Here is a 6,000-nt window from a genome sequence, read left to right as displayed (position 1 = left end):
GCTCCTACATCACAATCTCATCTATACGTAAGAAATAATTAGCCACACTTTCATCATTCTGCATTCTGATAGTTTCATATTGAATTTTGAGAGATTGTAGTTTTGCACGTTTTACCTGATCGTCTCCTTCATAGCTCAGAACGATCTTGTCCCATATTTCTTTGGCGGTTTTGAGCTGCATCACCTTGACAAATTCTGATTGAGATAGACTCCCCAATAAAGTATTGCTAGCCTTTTCATTTGTTTCATACTGCTTTTTACTAGCCGTATCTATAGGAGTCGCTGATGGAAATGTGTATCCTCCTTCCACGATATCCCAAACTTCTGTACCAAGAGATTGAAGATAGGCTGTGATTCTTACCTTCCAATAGACGAAGTTGCTCCCATCAAAGATTGGTGGCCTGATAGATGCCTCCTTTTCATAGTTGCTCATGATGATAGATCTTCCTTCAAGTGATCAAGCTTCCTCTGAAGGACCTACTCTGATACCAATTGTTGGAAATAATACTGAGAGGGGGGTGGGGTGAATTAGTATTAGCAATTTAAAAATTTTCCATTTCCATAAACAAATTGATATACGCTAATTTTGTTAATTAAACCTACGTATATACGCAACTGTGTTTTGAGAAAATCGCGTATATCTTGCAGACTTCTAATTTAGTTAGCTTATGTTAATCTGTGTATCATAACCATAAAACAATAATCAAGTGTAGTAAACAGTACAGTTAATCACACACATGAACACAAGATATAAGGTGGAAACCCAATGTGGGTGAAAACCACCTGCTGCAATTCGTTTGTATCTTCTTTTAATAAGAAACTTCTTTTTACAATATTTCTGTACTGGTGCAGACTTATACCAGTACGCAGGCTTCTACCTACAGAAGGCTACAACCTTCTCTTGTTCTCCAGTTTCTTCTGGAAGGGAGCTACTACCCCCTTAGCTCTTGTACTAGTTGATATACTAGTACATAGGTGCTGACCTACAGAAGGCTACAACCTTATCTTCTCTTCTAGGGACCACGTTTCATAAATTTTTAGGCTGGATCCATTAATAACATCAATCAAACATCAAATATATCTACATCAACCAATCTCCTTTGCACCAACCAAAAACTAAATCAATCAATCACTTCTCTGATTGTTGTAACCAAAATATAGTAACAGTACCCAAAAACCAATCCTGAACCCAGAACACTGCAACAATAAACAGAAGTAGCTAAAATAAATTTTATGAGATGTACACTACTTCAATATGTATAACCTGCATGCATACGCTGCCAGATTAAGGCAAACCTGCATATACGCCATTTTCAATTACCGAACTAGCGTGTATATGCGCCTTTGATATGCTGAACCTGCATACAAATCTATAAAAGATAATTTACCCTTTTCAATTAATCAGACATCAGTTATACCCAGATCATCAGATTTATAGATCAAGTCATGTGCCAAATATAACAGATCAAAATCACACAAAGATACTTCTCTTCAAGCCTTAAGATCTTGACCCATCAATAAAACTCATCCTTCTCCTAGCGCTCAAGTTCCTCCTTGATTCAAATCCAGCTATGCACCATAACCCAATGACCAGTATTCTAGATCTTGTTCTTCATAAGATATCCAATAATTGAGTGCCTTTGCCTAATGATCTCTTTCCCCTTTTATAGTCTTAGGCTTTACTCAATACTATGGTCCAAAACCACTTAGAACCAATACCTGGGTCCAAATCCCTGAGTTCAACACTTCAGACGAGATACCATGGTCCAAAAACATAGGTCTGAATACCAAGGACCAAAAACCAAGCTTTCAAAACTGTACGCGCTTTTCTATGCATGAAAGTGCGTGTATACACATATGCGCTTTTTGGTCTGTTAATCCGCGTGTATACGCCGCTTTGTCAACGGGAACCTACGTATACCTCCTTTTCCTTTATTCTGAGAACTTGTGATCCTGAACTGTCATCTGAGTGATTTGCCGAGTGAGTTGCCATCAAGGAAAATACCTGTGCCATAGTGCCAAGCCTGTGTCATAATGTCGACCCTCCACTCAGGCGAAGGCAACATGTTGAACGAGTCCGCTTGGGCGTTGGGCGTAGGTCGGCCGAGTGACATAACCCGCCACCCGCCCGTATATATTGGTGGAGCGTTTGTGGAGACAAGCCATCATCATCCGATCAACAGAAGTTCGATCAAAGGAGTTCTGCGGTGTGCAGATGAGCCCGCACGACGGGCAGAAAACTCGGGTGAGAAGCTCGTGCAGAAAACTCAGGTGAGAAACTCGTGCAGAAAAGTCGGGTGAGAAACTCGTGCAGAAAACTCGAGTGAGAAACTCGTGCAAAGTTCTCAGGCAAGTTCGTTTAGGCAGAACTCGAGCAAGGTTGTCGGGCAGGAAACTCGAGCGAGGTCGTCGGGCAGAAAACTCGGGTGAGGTATTTCGGGCGAACTGGGTGAGGTCATTTGGGTGAACTCGACTGAAGTTGTCAGACGACTCGGGTGAAGTCGTTCGAGCGAGTTTGGGTGAAGTCGATGGGTGACCTGGGTGAAGTCGTGTGGCGACTCGGGTGAAGTCGTTTGGGTGAACGAGTTCGGGTGAAGGCACGGGCGGACGAACTCGGGTGAGAAACTCGGGCGGGTGACTCGGGTGAGAAAGTCGTGCAGACGGGCGGCCGGGCGAGGGCCCGTCGTGCATGCCGAAACAAAGGATCTTGCAGATGGGCGACCTGGGTAGGGTGCGCCGTGCACGACGAAACAGTGGAAACGGTGAAGTGTTGGAGTTGTGAACAGAGGTGTGACTTGTGCGGAGGCGCCCGTGTGTGGCGACTTGGTTATGACGAGGCGCGCCCAAGTTGGGCAAACGACATGATCGTGCGATGAGGTGAACGAAGGGTTGGTGAGTCGTGCAGCGACTATGTGGAAGCATCGACGAGCTGGGCAACCGAGTTTGCCGGAAGTTGGAAATTAGCTAAGTGTAAATTTGGGGTTTCCCAAGATTTAGTTTATACTTTGTAAAAGTAGAAAATTATATATATTGATATCGGGTAGACTCATATTGCAGGGAGTTGCCCCTCCCTTTATACTGTTGTGCATTTCTCTTGTATAATGTTGTTGATGATGAATATGTATGGGTTTTCATCTGTATGAAGGACAAAGATAATACTTGGTAACGAAAAAATAAACTAAGTACGAATGTTAGGCGTAGTCCATGAACATAAGTATTGATGAAAAGAAAGTGTCCGGTGGTGCCGCACCTCGCTATAGTGCGGTTGGAAGATTATTGCCAGTGTAGGGGTGTGACAGGTGGTATCAGAGCTGGACCAAGTTTTGCAGGAAACTTGGTGAACTGAATCAAGGAGCTGATTCTATGAAGACCGAAGACTTGGAAGGAAGTTTAAGTTTTGCAGGTGACAGGTGGAATATCAGGGTGATTCAGGTGAATGGTGAAGCAGGTTTAGCAGAGGTGAAGCCTTGTGCTTGGGCCAAGTTGAACAACAAAGCATGGCAGGTTTGGAAGAATGCGAAGGGAAGCTCTTTCTTACCTTATACAGGTTGAAGCGGATGAAAGAAGAGAATCCCCGGATTCAAAAGGAACTTGAAGTCTTGGAAAAGAATGTTGAAGACGAACTTCTTCAACTTGGTTGGACAATGGAGCAGGATGAAGTTGCAGATTGTGCTGACAAGGAAGAGGAAGACGTGATAGTTGAGGATATTGCAGATGTGACAACGATGGAGGATGAACTTGAGATTGATCAAGTTGGGCCAGAATCATGCAGTTTGCAGACATGGATGGATGAGGATACTCACATGGACGAGCCTCATGATGATGAAGTAAGTATTGATATGTGTGTTTCACTTGAGCATTTGGTAGATGAATTGTATGTAGGGAAGAGCAAAATCAGTTTTTCGATGCAAGGGAGCATCTTACCATGGATGTCTACGATGAGATCTTGTATGGAGAAGCAAGGATTGTTGACTGTTGCAGGACTTGTTGGGGTTGTTTGTGACATTATGGTAGAAGGTACAAAGGCCTGTGACAAGGGAGGAACATGATGATCGTAGGAATGGGTCATGCTTTAGCCACATGGAGAATTGGCTAAGTGCCCGGCATGACTCATGGACAGATTGGAGGAGGGCACACACTTGAGTACGATGATACTTGGGTGGACTTCTCATGGCCGAGACCAAGAGCAAGTCTTGGTGGAACCTTTAGTGGGGGAGCTATGATGGAGAGACTCATGTGATGATGATATGGTTGGGTGACGGAGTTCACTAGACCAAAGATTACAGGCTTGGATGGGGGTGGCCGATTGTTGTGATGGGTCTATTGGGTTGGACTACATGGGCAACTTGAGTCATGGACATCAGGTTGGAGATATGGAGCATGGCAGTCTTATGCAGGGACATGATGCAGGAGCACTTGTAGAGGTGTCACTTATGGGCATATAATGAGGAGTGCCAAGGCAAGGATGTTGTGCAGGTAGATTTGCTGGTGTGACATGGAGATGTTTTACTTATGAGCCGATGGAGAGGTTGTGCAATCTTGTACAACAAGGTCATGGACTTGGATGGAGTTGTGAGCAGAATGTGGAGCATTCCTACTACATGAAAAGCTAAGGCATATTGCAGAGACCTTTGGGCCGAGACTTGTATGCTTGCTGGATGTTGGTTGGAGATGACACAAGGAGCTCATGATGACATGAGGTTGTGACTTTTGAGGACTTCATATATGGTGGACTTGGAGGATCTGATGCATTGAGGAGTTGAGGTCAAAGACTTTGATGCAGAATGGGGTGCATACTTTCAAGTACATGTATGGGTGTGGCTTGGAAGAGTGACTTGATGTGGAGGATCAATATGAGACACTTTGGAGTGATGGAGTTACAACGATGATGATGCCTTTGTGGCAACACTTGGGCATGGGTTGAGCCGAGGCTTAACCACTTTGACACATGGGAGATGAGACAAATGTATACTTGTTTCTATGGTAGACTTGAGGGATGGCACATAACAGAGATGATGGAGGTTACTTCATGGACTTGGATGTGGCACATCGAGAGTCGGGTTTGATGAGATGATCTCTTCACTTTGAGGAGATGGATGTTTTGCAAATGGATGATGATGTGGGGATAGATGTGGCTGATTTCATGCAGCACATTGACACCAAACACATGGATAGCATGTTGCAAATGAGATGGGGACTACTTCATGGACCTGGGCATGGCTTACACTTATATGGAGATGGATTCTTGATCGAGTTGATGATGTGACAGGATATTCTGAGAAACAATTGATGATGGCATATGGATGGACATTCTTATGATTTGGGCGTGATAGTTGGATTAGCTACCCAACTAGTTCAAAACATGGGGACGCGTAGTGTGCAGAGATGTGTTAGCATTGTGTTGGAGTATCATGGCAGTAGTTCACATGATGACGATACATGATGAGGTCGACATGATATGTTGCAGGAAGCATGTAGCTTGAGATGGAGGGGCCAACCTTCCACGATGGGGAGCAGCATGTGGAGATTGTGACAAGGTGGTTGATGATCATGGATTGAGATGATTTTCTGATGTATGACATACCGATGGAGTATATGCCTTGGTATGGATATCTTGGTGACAGATGGTTGCCGGGACGAGATATTGTTGAGGACGACAATGACTTCAAGTGGGGGAGGATGTAAGGACCTGTGGTCTAGGTCACCTTCACCGTGCGAAGGATGAGCGAGGAGCTCATGCGAAATGCGAAGTGAAACAACCAAGAGACGAGTTTATACGATGTTGGGCGAGTTGAGAGGACAGTCCCACGAGTTTGGTGGGCTGACCCTCCACTCAAGCGAAGGCAACATGTTGAACGAGTCGACTTGGGCATTGGGCGTAGGTCGACCAGGTGACATAACCCGCCACCCACCCGTATATATTGGTGGAGAGTTTGTGGAGATGAGCCATCATCATCGGATCAACAGAAGTTTGATCAAAGGAGTTCTGTGGTGTGCAGA

The sequence above is a fragment of the Pinus tabuliformis genome, chromosome 4_1 (genome assembly GCF_031772625.1).
Source record: "Pinus tabuliformis cultivar Carrire ecotype Pingquan chromosome 4_1, CPIR1, whole genome shotgun sequence".
In the NCBI taxonomy this organism is placed as follows: domain Eukaryota; kingdom Viridiplantae; phylum Streptophyta; class Pinopsida; order Pinales; family Pinaceae; genus Pinus; species Pinus tabuliformis.
Note: the sequence above shows the minus strand (reverse complement) of the source record.